This window comes from Rhinolophus sinicus, chromosome 17 (assembly GCF_057876585.1).
Source record: "Rhinolophus sinicus isolate RSI-liver-muscle chromosome 17, RSI-T2T, whole genome shotgun sequence".
NCBI lineage: Eukaryota > Metazoa > Chordata > Mammalia > Chiroptera > Rhinolophidae > Rhinolophus > Rhinolophus sinicus.
Genome location: NC_142517.1, coordinates 38649375 through 38664628, shown reverse-complemented (window position 1 = coordinate 38664628; position 15254 = coordinate 38649375). Strand labels below are relative to the sequence as shown.

Here is a 15254-nt window from a genome sequence, read left to right as displayed (position 1 = left end):
TTTATGCTAATAAAATTTTTGAGAAATTAATGCAGTACCTAAAGAGTTGTAAATAACTTACCGTGTTTCCCTGAAAATAAGATTGGGTCTTATATTAATTTTTGCTCCATTAGGGCTTATTTTCAGGGGATGTCTTATTTTTTTCATGTACAACAATCTACATTTATTCAAATACAGTCATGTCATATTCTTTTGGAACATCGTCATAACGTACTAAATGTGTCTATCTGGCTGAGATCTTAACTGGGGCTTATTTTCGGGGTAGGTCTTATTTCCGGGGAAACACGGTAACACCTCACTTTCAAATAGAAAACCCAGATAATTAAGCTGTTGAAATCTGCCCATACTTGAACCTAGCTAAGTAAAATTCTAGTCTTTTCAAGTGAGAGGGAAAAAGAAATTAAGGGATAAGAAGGATTTTATTAATGATCTGATCCAATCCCCTTATTCTGAGGTGGGGAAAGTAAGTCCCCGATCAATGGAACTGGACTGAATAGAGAGGAAGTTAAACCTCTATCAGGAGACTCTTCCTCTAATCAGAGCCAGAAAGTTTTGTCAGGTCTTCATTTAAAAGGGAAGAGGAAAATTAACACTATAATCAATTGATTTTTACTGCATGAGTTCAAATCCAATGACTGCTGATGTGAACCTAAGTCAATAAAAAAAAAAGCACAAAACAGAGGGTCTGTGGCAGGTATACAGTTAAGAACATTTGTATTGACAAAGGGAAATAAGCTTGAAATAAATTTAAAGAGGCCAGATTAGCAAGGCTATTACGCACTTCCTAATGAGCCATTTCCTATGTCTTCTAAATATGTTATCCAGAGCTACTTTTCGGCATTCAGGCTCAAATTCTCAAGACTCTCATTTTCTCCTAAGTCTGTTTTGTGGTTAATTACTTGCCTTCTGACTACTCTGGGGATAGCCAAGAAACAGGTAGAATGCACCTGTTGTTCTTGAGTTCCATCTGAGATGGAGGCTGACATTCTATTCACCTCTGAGGAATGTTAATTGCTGATACTGGCATGACAGGTGCAATGAAAAGTATTAAAATGATCAATGAACTCAACTCACAGAACAGTGATGGAGATCATCTAGAGACCATGAGAAAACTCCTCAAGAGCTGTAACTTTAATTATTAATAAATCAGTCTGGAATTTAACAACTGACCCTTGAAACAGATTTTTTAAACAGGGCACAAAGTTCTAAATTTCTACAATGGTGCCCTGTCCACTGGAGGAAAAAAAAACACTATGTATAATCCTGTTTTCCACGTTACTATGGAGTCATTCACTACCCTCCCCCGCCCCCACCACTGCCTCTCACCGATTGCTTCTCCTCTCTTCTGTGGGCAACGTCCCTCTGTTCCAGATCCTTGCTGGTGTCCAGTCCTATCTATTTTGAATTCTGAGTCACTTCCTACCCCTCTACATTTATGCTTTAAAACCTCCCTGTTTCTTTGGAATACGTTAAACAGTGAAGCCAAATTCTATATGGGCCCACCTACTTTTTATTCTCCCCTTTTGGCTTTTTCTTTTATTATGTCCCAGCTTGAGAGGGGGTAACGATGTACTTGCCTATTATTTGAATACAGTGTATGATATTCTTTTGTCTGTTTGGAATATTTTTAATATTTGCATATGTTTCCTAACTCAGTGATTCCCCAAATATGACATAATACTATTCATTAAACTTTAAAATAGTCCTAGGATATCCTTGGTGGTCATTATTTTTTCTCATTATGTGGGAACTGAGGCACAGAAAAGGTAATTCCTGATAAAATGGCAATTGACTTAGGAGATGTAAACTGAAAGACTGTACAAATTATTTGAAAACCGAGTCCCTGATTCAAACCTCAATTCATGAAAACTATAGCAGAGGAAGGGGAAAATATTTCAGACAAAGAAAATATTCTATCTTTGAGCTTACAACTGGAGAATTTAAATCAATTATTCTTTCTTATTTTTCTGCATTTACATGGATTTTTTTCCCTTTGCCCATTTTGTGACCATACTTAATCCTGAGATCTTTCTCTTTTGTATAAGGGCACTAAGTCCCCTTTTCTTACAAGTGCTCCTCACCCCAACAATCTCCTACCTCAGTTCTCAAAGCCTGCTCCCAGCACCAAGGACCTCAGTATTACCTGGGAACCATCATAAACATCAATTCTCAGGTACCACCCACCCCAGGCCTGAATCAGAAACCCCAGAGGGTGGTCCCAGCAATCTGCTTTAACCCTGGAAGATCCATGCTGTCATGTGGGGTGGCCTGCGGGGTCTCTGCTCCCGCTCCCCATACAAGAACGCAGGATATGGTGAGGCCAAAAAGGAACACCCACGGAGCCATAGGTAGGGGAGTCATACCACTACGGTCTCACTGGAGACTGGGTTCACTGGACGTGCGACCTGCTGTCCGTTTTGTCTGCAACCCACCGACGACTCTCTTTCACTCTCCTCCACTCTCCTCGGCTCTCCTTCGTAGCCGCAGCAGTTATATTAGTGACTAATGGCTCAATGGCTACAGCTGACGGCCAACCAGCCCCAGCTGATGGCCATCTACTACCCGAGCCAGCACCCCTCCACGTAAGGCCGAGAGCCTGTAAACTACTTTCTGGGGCTCTGCCCCCACACATGCTCAAGTTATTGGTCATTGTCAGCATCTGACACGGATGTCATACCCTGGATTTAGGCAAGCTGTGGGGACCACCTGAGCCAAGCACCAAGATGTTTCCTAGGCACCTACACCATTTAAGTTATTAGGTAAGACCTAGAAAAGAACAAAGAGGGAAGCAATAGTCCCAGCCTAATTATTTCCTAAAGTCAAGTGGAAACAGGGCTAAAAGTAGCTTCAGCAAGATGGTGATTTTCTCATCTCACTTTTTCAACCCCATCAGCCCTGTATAGTCTTACCTGTTTTAATCAACTTGGAATTTTTATTAGTTTATAATAGGAGCGATTGCGTTTACATCTAAAATCTGTACTCTGCTGAAAGAAGTAAACTCAAATTTCTGTTTGATGACCCTTATTTATTGCTTATGGAAATTTGTAACAAAAACTAAAGAGCAATTTTAATTAATAGGGTCAATAAAAACAACCACCACATTAAGGTTACTTAATAAGTATATGAATATGAGACAAAAGATCCCTGAGCACTTTGCAAAATGTCCTAAGGAAGACTCACCTGGGTGAACAGATACAGGTATGTACCATGTGCAGTGTGACGTACTTGGGAAAGCACACCATGAGAGTTTCTTAAGCTATCCTAAGGGTTAGGTTAACCAGAGAGCCTCGGTCTCCACTGCATACTAGAATTACCTGTGAAGCTTTTCAAAACTAATGTCCAGGCCTTACCCCCTCTACAATCTGACATTTCCCAATAATTAGCCTGGAGAGCGACTTGAGCATTTTTTCAAAGTTCCCCAGGTAATTCTGATGTGCAAAAGATACAACCACTGTGTTATCACAACCAGCTATAAAATTCTGAGATGTTAGAGATGTTCTTTACCTTCAGCACACGATGTAAGAACTATGTTATCCAAAATGCAAAGGCCTGACCCACAGAATTAGAACTGTCTTGATCATTAACTAAAAATAAATTACCCAAATTAATCTCACATCTTGATTTCTAACTTATGGGATAATACACCATGCTTTTGCTATATTTTATTAAGATTTTACAACTATTTCATGCTTACACTCAAAGACAATTTACGTATAAAGATTTTATTACACTATCCACAGAGATTGCTCTTCCTCAATAGAAGACAAGTTAAATTCTAGTTGTGCCAAAGTGCTCCTTTTGTCCACACTGCTTATATCCTGGTACAGCAGGCACAGAAAATTGACACTGTTGAATTTGGCATAAGACGCACTGACTTGATGTTAAAAGATCCAACCCTGGATAACCAAAAAAATCCAGCCCTGTACAACTGTTAAAGACTTGGCATTTCAAGAACAAGAAAACAGTTTAATTTCACATATACATTAGACGTGTGTGTGTGTGTGTGTGTGTGTGTGTGTGTGTGTGTGTCCACTTTAATGAGAACTGCAAAACAAAACAGATAAATTCATCTAGTAGTCCTCTGACAGAGCTTAACATTTTCACTCAAAAATACCACTGTGGATAATGCTTATATTTTAATCTTTTTAAGTTTCCACTCCTATTCCCAAAGACTTTTCTTCCCATGATGCTAAGACTCCTTTTCTTGTCAGTTGAGAATCAAAATTGTAATTTTCTTTAACTGGAAGCTTTTAAAATTAGATGAAAATGTGGAAATTCCTATTGCCAGAAAGATACCACAAAATTGTGTTAATTCTGGCTCTACAGTACAATATATAAAGTGTACATAAAGGAATTATGTTTAAATTATGAAATGCTTCCATTTTAACTCAGACACACACAAAAAGGTGAAAACTTGAAAAATTTCAACTTTTCTCCAAATTGCAAAAGGGGTGTGGGGGAAAAATTTGGAGAGGGGAGTTACATCCAACCAACCACAGATGAAATGTGCGTATATTCAAAGAACCCCAAACAATAAAGTCATAAAGGAAAGTCACTGATGTGGGCAATTGTGAGGCCAGTTCTCTCCACAGAGCAGGTCTTAAAATAAAGTCATTTTGTTCAACATTTTGTTATAACGTTGATCAGATGGCACAGGAACTTAACTCTTGTTTATATCAATTATCCTACGGTAAAACTAACTTCATTATACACTTTCACTGCACTTCCAAGAATCTATCGACCACGTTAAGTAAGGACTCACTGTATTTAAATAGGTCCAGAAACAAGTATTAAAACATAAGCCCCTTTTATCCAATTGTCCTCGATGTCTCAAAAATAGTGTGCCACATACCAGGTCACAGAAAACTCTCCTCAGAGAAGCAATACCCAATTTGACAAGCAGAAAAAAACCACTTATCTAAAAAAAAAAAAAAAAAAAAAGTTTGCCTTTTTATCCTTTTTTGTTAATCCCAATGCTTGTCCAATTAGGACATAGTGAGCACACAATGTTTACTCACTATCATTTACGTTGTAGGACAAATATTTTCTAAAAGACCAGATTCCACTTATTTTAGGGAAATATACATTTCATCCAGTACTGATCGCTCACTCCCTCTTCAGTGTGTGTCCCACTGGTGAGCCAGTCATGACTGTCTCCCTAAACATTTCTAATTTCTGTTCCCACTTCCACATCCCACCACCACTGCCCTTCCCCACTGTTCTCTCCTTCTCCTGCCTGCCCCTCTCTGTCGCTTATCTCACCACCTCCCTTACCCTTTCAGTCAACACTGTTGATGAACAAAGAGAAAAAAAATTCCTCTGTCGACTCCATTTAATTCAGTAACCAGACTTACTTACAATTTAAAGTGTACTGTGTACATTCCTGGGTCTGGCAGTTTATTGAGAGTTTACTGCTACGGAAATGCTGTAATTTTTAACTGCTTAAAAACATGAATAAAATATTAATGAGTAATCAAAATTAAAATATTTACTAATAATACAAAAGATAAATATAAAGCTGGTCTACCTTCTAGTATCAAACAGCCTTAAAAATATTTTCTAAGGTGTTCCCAGATTACTCCCTGCAAAAGAAAAAAATTAACAAAATAATGAATGTAATAACCATCCCCTCATTCTTTTTTACAGGTAAGAGGAGCTAACCCATATATTGGACTTTTTCAGAATTTCTGTGTTTTTGGAAACACACCCATAACTGCATTACCCATCCAAAAGTAAAAAGAACCAAATTTAACTACCTCAGCATAGTGACAAACAAAAAGAGAACCTCTATGTATTAGTTAAGAATTTTTCCATCATTTTGATATGACTTTTTAGCAGGATGAAAGAAACGACTTTTCTTTATTCTCAATGCCTAGTAGGTGCTGGATAGGCACTGGGATACAAAGATCACTAAGATTTGACCCCTACCTTTGACGAAAACTTCACAGTCTTCTTTAAAGACACTTTTAACATGACGTTTTCCATTTCAAGATGTAAGTATAAAAAGAAGAGTAAAAAATACAGACGGAATAAAGCAATAACTAAGAGACTACAAGCTGTGAAGTAAAATGTGGCAGATAACTGAGGTAATGTGACATTGTTAGCGCTTCTGAATTATCTGACATGCAAAGATCTGTGACATTTAAGGAACTCCAAGCAGTGGTACCTTCAGAGATAATATTTTAATCACTGTTTAACAAGACTGAAAGGCAAAAGGGCACAGAAGCTAAATTCCCATTACATAATTTTTAAACATATTATTTCTGAAGCATTATAACTAAAATGTAAAGCTATCTAAAAAAAAAAAAATCCTAACCAATGCCTTAAGTCCACATAGGCTTTCCTGAAATGCTTTAAAATAACAGAAAACAAAATTGAAGGGTGGTTAAATATCTAGCCATAATGGGACTGGGAGCCTAACAATGGTTCCTACTTACTGGACCCTTATAATGACTCAAACTGTTCTAAGTGCTTTCTCCATACTACGTCATTTAATCCTCATAGCAGGCCTTCAATTCCAAAATAATTGGAATTTTTATTCCAATTCTATAGACAAGGCAATTGAGGTGTAGAAAAGTAACAGATTTTATGATACACAACTAATATACGGAGAATTTCTTTTTTGAGATTTTTATTAAAATACAGTTAACATACAATATTAGTGTCAGGTGTACACCATAGTTATTCAAAATTTATATACCTAAAGAAGTGATCACCATAAGTGCAGCAGCCATCGGACACCGTACCACACTATCACAATATTATTGACTATATTTCCCATGCTGTACATTATTACATCCCCATGATTTATTTGTTTTATACCTGGAAATCTGAACCTCTTATTCCCGCTCATCTTTTCCACCCTTTCTTTATTTTTCAATTACAGTTAATATTCAGTGTTATTTTATATTAGTTTCAGGTATACAACATAGGAATTAGACATTTATATAACTTAAGAAGTGATCCCCCTGATTAGTCTAATATCCACCTAACACTATATACATAGTTATTACCATATCATTGACTATATTCTCTATGCTATACTTTACATCCCCATGTGTCGTGCGGGAGACCCTGCTCGCTGCGCCATTTGTCGTGCTGGGAGGCCTGCGGGGTCTCTGCTCCCGCTCCCCACATAACGCAGGATATGGTGAGGCCAAAAAGGAACACCCACGGAGCCACAGGTAGGGGAGTCATACCACTATATTCTCTCTGGCGGCACTATACTCTCACTGGAGGCTGGATCCACACTGTCCGCAAACCGCCATCCACGCTTGCCAGCCCAGCCGCCATCCTCTCGCCAGCCTCCATTCTTCCTCTCTTTCTCTCCTCCCTCTGCTAGCATAGCCACAGCAGTTATATTAGTGGCCAATGGCTCACTGGTTACAGCTGACGGCCAACTAGCCACAGCTGATGGCCATCCAATCACATTGATGGCCATTTACTACCTGAGCCAGCACCTGTCTATGTGAGGCCGAGAGCCTGGAAACTTCTTTCTGGGGCTCTGTCCCCACACCATGACTATTTCATAACTACAATTTGTACTTCTTAATCCCTTCACCTTTGTGGGGGCAGAGCCCCAGAAAGTAATTTCCAGGCTCTCGGCCTCACATAGACAGGTGCTGGCTCAGGTAGTAAATGGCCAACTGTGACTGCATGGCCATCAGCTGTGGCTAGTTAGCCGTCAGCTGTAACCAGTGAGCCATTGGCCACTAATATAACTGCTGTGGCTATGCTAGCAGAGAGAGGAGAAGGAGAGAGAAAGAATGGGGGCTAGCAAGAAGATGGCGGCTGGGCTGGCAAGCGTGAATGGTGGTTTGCGGACAGTGTGGATCCAGCCTCCAGTGAGAGTATAGTGCCGCCAGAGAGAATATAGTGGTATGACTCCCCTACCTGTGGCTCCGTGGGTGTTTCTTTTTGGCCTCGCCATATCCTGCGTTCTTGTATGGGGAGCGGGAGCAGAGACCCCGCAGGCTTCCCAGCACGACAAATGGCGCAGCGAGCAGGGTCTCCCGCATGACAACCTTTTTCCCTGTCCCTCAAATCCCCTTATGTGTGGCAACTATCAGCTTATTCCCTGCATCTACAAGTCAGCTTCTGTTTTGTTCCTTTATTTTGTTCTAAAATATGGAACACTTCATGAACTTGCACATCTTTGCACAGGGGCCATGCTAACCTTCTCTGAATCGTTCCAATTTTAATATATGTGCTGCCGAAGAGAGCACAATGCAGGGAATCTCTAAGCCAAGCAATCTCACTCCAAAACCCATAATGAACTTACCAATATTCCTTACTGCCTTTCACTACTGCCTAAGAGCAGGATGCATTAAATAGAGATTAAAAGAAGTATGGAATTTGATGGAAATTTAATTATAAAAGGCAGGACCTAAAGAAGGGGAGGAATATCCAGAAGAACTCCTTGGTAGGCCTGTCTGAATATGGCCATTAAGGCACAGTGTGAGAGTTTGCCAAAAGAAAACAACTGAAGCTTCAACTACAATAAAACTTACTTTAAAGGCATGGAATGGTGGGCTCATTGTTTTATCCATAATGCTATATCTGAACAATATATACATTCCCATAAACCTTCATCTGAAAGGTCTGAACTGTTGCCATCACCCTCAGCCCCATGAAAGCAAGCATATTATAAGCAGGCAATGAAAGGGAGGCTAGAACTTCAGCTGATTATGAAGTCATCGCCCATAAGTGATCATGACATCACTTTAGAATAAAAATAATCAGCAAAACTGTGGACATTGCCATATAATAATGGTACTTAACAATGGATTATCTAACAATCTTAGTAAATAGATATTCTCACTATCCCCATTTTAAGAGAAACAACAGGCTAAAAGGTTAAGCATTAGCTAGCAAATGACCAAGGGATTCACACTGCAGTCTTTGCACTCTTAAAACATAATCTTCGTAACTTCTAACAAACCAAATCACCAAAACTTTACTTGGAGAAAATGGCCAAAGAAAGTATGACACTATAATACTGGGTGAAGTTTTTGTCCTAATTATGTAAATGTAACTAACAATGGATATAAACAATCAAGATAACTGGGAAGGGCTGAAAAGGAAAGGCAGCAAGGAGCAGACATACCGGGTACTCACCCCCAAACACCGAGAGAGGGACTTCACACCTCCTGGGAAGCAACATAGTTAGGCACTGAGGTAACTCAGTCTTGTAACATGACTCAATACCTGCATGATGACAGCTGCACGTAGGATCGGGCACGGACTCTCCTCCTACCCTTTCCATAACCTGCACTCTCTGCTCTGGGTCTATTAGTATTCACCAGCCCTTGTGGAGACCACTAGCTGATGAACTTCCAGTTACTCAGCAGCAAGTTGTTTGAAAAGGGGCTGATCAGGTCAGCATACAGAATGCCTGAAAAACCAACAGCTGTGCCGGTCCATGTGTGAAAGAAAAGCTGAATCATCAACGTCCAAAATAAAGCCCCCAAACATTTCAGAGATCGGGTATACTCCAAAACACTAAAAATTATTTTTCATCAATATTACACACACACGCGTGCACACACACCCATGATTTGTTCTGAAACTAACATAAGAGTTATAAAATGAGTTGGCAAGTTGGTGGAGTATTTCAGATTAGCCTAGAAACTCAAGACTCTCTCAGCTTATAGCCTCACTGGAGGACTGTGAACTAACTCTCACCAAATACGCTTTCAATCAATCAGAAAGATGGGCAGGGCACTGGGGAGAGCCTGGGGAAAGGACTTAGTATTTTCAGTTCTAAAAGGTTTTTCAAGTGAGGCCAAACTGTTCATAATAACATTTCAAATTAAGTAATCCTTCACAAACCCCCTCCAAATGCAAAAGAAATGGGTTTTCAAGGCAGTTTCTTACACAGAAAAGTTCTCCAATTCCTAATCTTGTAACAGGGGAAAAAAATATTTCCACTAATAATACATTCTAAAAATAGTCAAATAACAATCAATGACATGATCAATGTGATACGAGTCTGCAAAGATTCAGAAAGATTGCAGGCATTTATACTATAAGAATTTCACTTTCAAACCATCAAAATACTTTTGATGAAAAAACTGTGTGCAAATTTAAGCCAAGGCAAGGTCAATAAACCCCAGAAGACAGACTTCATTTGCAACAGTTCCTCTCCCTTGGTTTTAAGACAATAAAACAGGGATTTCTCACTTATATGCTGAGTCTGCTTTAAAGGAATAGACCATATAGAAGCTTTTCTTGTGAAAACATAGTCTACTTCAGCTTGTACACCCTCACTATGTCACCACTCGTGTTATTTCTCAATAAACAAAGCAAGAGACAAGGGGAGTTCCCGAGGACCTGTCATAAAAATTCTTAGACAGAATGACAGGTCAGTGCTTCAATGTGCCAAACAAGTCTCATAAATGCACTTAAAGTCCCAAATGGGGGGCTGGGGGCGGAGGGGCGGGGGAGAAAAGCACATTAAGGTCCCTTTGGCAGTCTGGATGCTGAATCATACAAGAAGGGGCGGGGGATGAAGACAAACGAGGAGACTCAGAAAAGGGGAACTGCTCTCAATGGTGTCATTCATACGGCCCCTGAGCAAAGCGTGGTGTTCATCAATGATATGGTTCCCACACTCACTGGGCCAGGGGGAGAATTAGCCACAGAGCTAAAGAAGACTTAAGGAGAGTAAGTAGGAGAGGGAAAAGAATTTCACATTCTAATAGCATCCAAGCGACAGCCATCTCCAAGTTTCCCTCCCACCATACATTCTGCTGTCATTTCAAGTTCTCAACCCACTTAACACAAGTTAGCAGAGTACCCTGTCTTCATAAACGATGTCTAAATTATTGTGAGCAAAAAACATTAGCAATTAAGCATCTTTAAATAGTATTCTTTATTAGAATGGTGCTTCCCAAACATTTTACTGCAATCGGTGTTTTTTTAAAGGATCACCATGAAATTCACCTATTTTCTTTAGGCTCACAACTTTTATGTAACAGTCTTAAAACACAAATAAAAACTGCCGTATTACTACAGGGTCAATATGAAAGTTCATAAATTCTAATCATGTTTCTCTCAAGGAAACAGACTAGCTTCCACTATCAACGCATTAGAAATTTTAAGTTCTTCCAGAGATTTTAGAGACCATTTAAAGCATTTAACTAAACATCTTTAAGCTCCTAGCACAGTAATAAAATTTCAAAGAAAAATCATCACACTTGATGTAAAGCCAGAGCCCGTCAAGGGTCTGGTCTGTATGGCTGGGGGTAGGGGAAGGATTCTATTCCCTGTCACAACTGAGTTCACAGTGCAATTCAAGGGCTAAGGAAAGTCTGCGCATATAACCCGACTGTTATGGGTAGTACTACCCCCACCTGCTTCCCCAGGAATGCAGAGAAAGGTCACAATGAAATGGAGTGGTCCGGGAGGGCTCCTGCAGGGGACAGACCTAGAGCCTAAAAGGAAGTGTGGTATTTGTTTTGGCTAAAGGAATTTAGTGGGAGCAGAGAAATGGCCCAGATAAAAAGATGGCATGTGTGGGCAGGAAAGAAGGCTCCACTGCCAGCACCTCGGCCCAGACAAGGGTATGAAAATAATGAGCGAGACCCACAGCTGCCCGCTATGAATTCCTGACTTTAAGCAAAGGCAAGGATTCATATTGATTGCTAAGATTCTTTTTTTCCCTCACAATTAGCTCTTTATACACTTTCATCTGGCCTAGGGAAGAAAAATCTTTTGTCTAGGATGCCATAGGTATAGTGTGGCATCCAAGTGAGGAAAAAACTATGACCTTTTGTGGCCCCGTCAAGACCTATGATTCATGTTTCATGGAAAATATTGAGAAATGTTCCATTAGAAATGAATCTGCTTTCACAGCATATTGGATGTTTCCTGTGTTTTTCTTCCTTCATTATCACCAAGGACATTCCCATGAAAACAGAATCTTTTCTTTTCCCCCAGAATAACCATACTACTTACATTGATTTGCTTTGAATTTCTAAGCTGCCTTTTCATGGCATCACAATGAGTCTTTCTAGTGATGCTAATGTCCTACAGACAAAAATTATTAGGCTGACAAACTCAACTACAAGCAATGGGGGTTGACCTCATATGGTGTGATTTCAAAGTTTCCAGGAAGGCGCAGCAACCAATTCCACTCCCTACCCCTATAACACTTCCCCCCCAGCAATCCCTAATCTGCTGGCTAGTGTTGAGTGTTGAAATAGCAAAGTTATTAAACTGACAGTTTCAACCATGGCGTAAGCAATGGGTATGACTTCAACATTTCCAGGAAAACCACTATCACCAACTACACTCCCACCAAAAAGAAATTACTTCCCCACCTGCTGGCTGGTGTTGAAAGAGCATAACTAGAGTTTCATTCTCTTAACTTTAACCTCTAGTAAAATGCAAATGTTTCTTTCAGGAGTTTCCATTACAATATGCCACAATTTCAGATCCTTTTCTAGTAGGTTTTTTTTTTAAAGGCAAACAGGAAAAGATTGCCTCCCAATGTACCCCTCCTCTGCCAGCAGCTGGAGCTGGAAACCCCACCTGGCTTTAGCCCACCTCAACTCTGGGCCCAACCATGACTTTAGGGTGAAATAAGTTAAGGAGTTCTAAATCAACAATCCCTGTGTCACACTGTCTGCTCTTAGTTCTATTAACACGGTGCCTTATTTTACTCCATTGACGACCCAGTCTCCACCATTCACTTTTGCTATACAAGCCATCTCTATCTCATCCTGGCCATCTGAGTACTCTCATCCTGGTATCCTGCCCAGAATCCTGTTAGTCCAGGAACAGGAACTCACCTGGCTCTTGTCACGTGTTCAGGGAGAATGGAGCCCTGCTATTTGAGTTCATGCTTCCATGTAAAGCCACAGAGCAGGGCAATAAAGAGCTCATGCTCTGGAGTCAGACATACCAGAGATGAAAACTTGACTCTGCCTCGTTCCAGCTATGTGACTTCAAGTGTGTGGAATAACCTCTATAGGCCTCAGCTTCTTCATGTGTACCTATCACACCCATTAAATATGAGCAAATACATAGCATAGCATAAGAGTGGGATAAATTATTAGCAATGGCAGGGATGTTAATCAGTGAAAGGATAACAACTTGTGTTGGAATTTGCAAATGTACTGTCTATTCCCATATTCTGCGTTGATATGGTCTACCAACCTGGAGTCAAGTATTCACTAACTCACTTTAGAACTCAAATGAAGGCTTTCGGGGGTGGGGAGTTGAGTGCCTGCCTGTTACTCATTAGCAGCAGTCAGTGGGTCTGGACTCAAGGGTCCTTCCAGTTTCATCCTGTGGCCCCAGTGCTTCCCAAACCCTAGCAAACCTTGTGATTCCAGGTCCTAGTCCCTCCCATCCTGTCCTGTGTCATTCAATTAATTGGCCCAGGTACCACTACGCCCCAAACGAAGATAACCATAGTATCTAGGTATTCAGAAGAGAACAAAGAATAGGAAGGCTGGGTAAGCCAAAGATAAATGGCTCCACAATTCTGCTTTAATCAAAGGCATTTTTTGAAATCACTGGAAGGGGTGTTAGTGTCACTTATCTCCAAGTATCATCATGAATAAATACAAAGCTCTCATTGTGAACAGAGCAAGATACTTGCAACATTCCCTGCAGAGCCCGCCAGTTACTGACATGGACTGAAGAAAAAAGTGGGGGAGAGGCGAACTAGACAAACACACACACACACACACACACACACACACACACACACACACTTCTCAGACATAAGAGGTAAAAGCAGGTGGCATGGAAAGAGTGGATTTTTATCTATGTTGATCTATCAGCAATTTGCTTTGATAGATTCTATTACGCACGCTCGGTTGTAGAGGGACACAGTCTACCTGCCAATTCAGGAGGCTCCGATGTTACCAAGCCCAGAGGTTCAACTGTTTTCTTACTGTTTTCTTACTGAACTGAAAACATCAGCTTCATTCTAATAGGCGAACTGACTTTTCATGTAGCTTTTCTGGCGTGACTCATTTTTTAAAGATGCAGAGTGGATTCTGAGTTTTATTTGTTGATAATATCCATCTATTAAAGTAGTACATGGAGACAGAAGAGGCTCTATCCCATACTATTTTAAAATATTCATTTCCTCTCTTCTTTCACCTGAAGTTTCTTCATATGATTTATCAACAAAGACTAGGTTTTACGTGGTTTAGAACACCACAGATTCATTTCAGGGGCCCAATGGTCAGAGAAATGCAATCACTAAAAACACTAAATTAATGGTTAAGTCATTTCAGATTAACTGCAATTAAAACTCATTACACTTGACTCTTTGAAAATACATTCCTTTCTCAAAAAAAAAAGTGTTTTCCTAAATTTTTATTCATATCGGTACAAAACAAGCAGTAAACTTACAGCGCAGCATGCTCTATTATGCAGAGCAATAGAAAAATCAACATTTTCCATGTAGTTCATTATGGAAAACTAAAGTAAGGGGCATTTTTTCCCATTTGTTAATACACTGGTAAGCAAGTCCAGGTATTAAAAATAAGCCCTATGGTCAGATTCCAGTCTAATCGATAATCTAGTATTGAATTCAAACACATGCCAAGTTACCATAATCCCAATCACTGCCAAAAACGGCTGTCACAAACAGGCTCTCCAACACCAGTGTTCACCGGCTAATACAGATCTGGGTTGATCTTCCTACACAGAACTCATATGGATCAGAGTACCTAAGGTGCTTCTTTCCAAAGTGAACTACAGAGAAGGGGCACTGGTATTACACAAACTAGAAATTAACCAACATGCCTCAGGAGCTGTACACATATAAAGAACTACTTACTTACACCTAGAACTTATTTAAGTGACACAATTCTGGACTGTGAGCTGATGCTATAACAGGATTAAGACTTCTGAAGATCTTGGGAGGGGGGATTTTGCATACAGGATGGACATAAATTATTGGGGGTGGAAAATGGGCTGTGGTGGGCAGCTTTCTAAGATGGCCCCCTGTGATTCCTGTCCGCTGGTATTCATACCTTGTATAAATCCCCTTTCTTGAGTGGGCTGGACCTAGTAGACCCAATTGCCCTCCAGTTGCTGCTGAGACATAATGTACGCACCTTCATGGAGAGGCCACTTAGCAAGAAACTGAGGAGAGCCATCTGTCAAAAGCCTATAAAAAAGACTAAGTCCTGCCAACACTCAAGTGAGCCTTAAAACAGACTGCCCCCCAAACATGCCTTACAATGACTGCAGCTCTAGCCCACACCTGGATTTTAGGGTTTTGAGAG

The 15254-nt window shown here is 40.2% G+C and overlaps 1 protein-coding gene and 1 non-coding gene across 3 annotated transcripts in view; both read right to left on the bottom strand.

Annotated features, from left to right (window-relative positions):
* The window catches only part of FNDC3B (fibronectin type III domain containing 3B), a 320977-nt gene that overhangs the window by 213799 nt on the left and 91924 nt on the right, over positions 1 to 15254 (bottom strand). The gene's annotated exons all lie outside the window — the stretch shown is intronic.
* LOC141568010 (U6 spliceosomal RNA) lies at positions 8122 to 8225 on the bottom strand. The gene has a single exon (XR_012491027.1). It is a non-coding gene; the product is annotated as a U6 spliceosomal RNA (small nuclear RNA).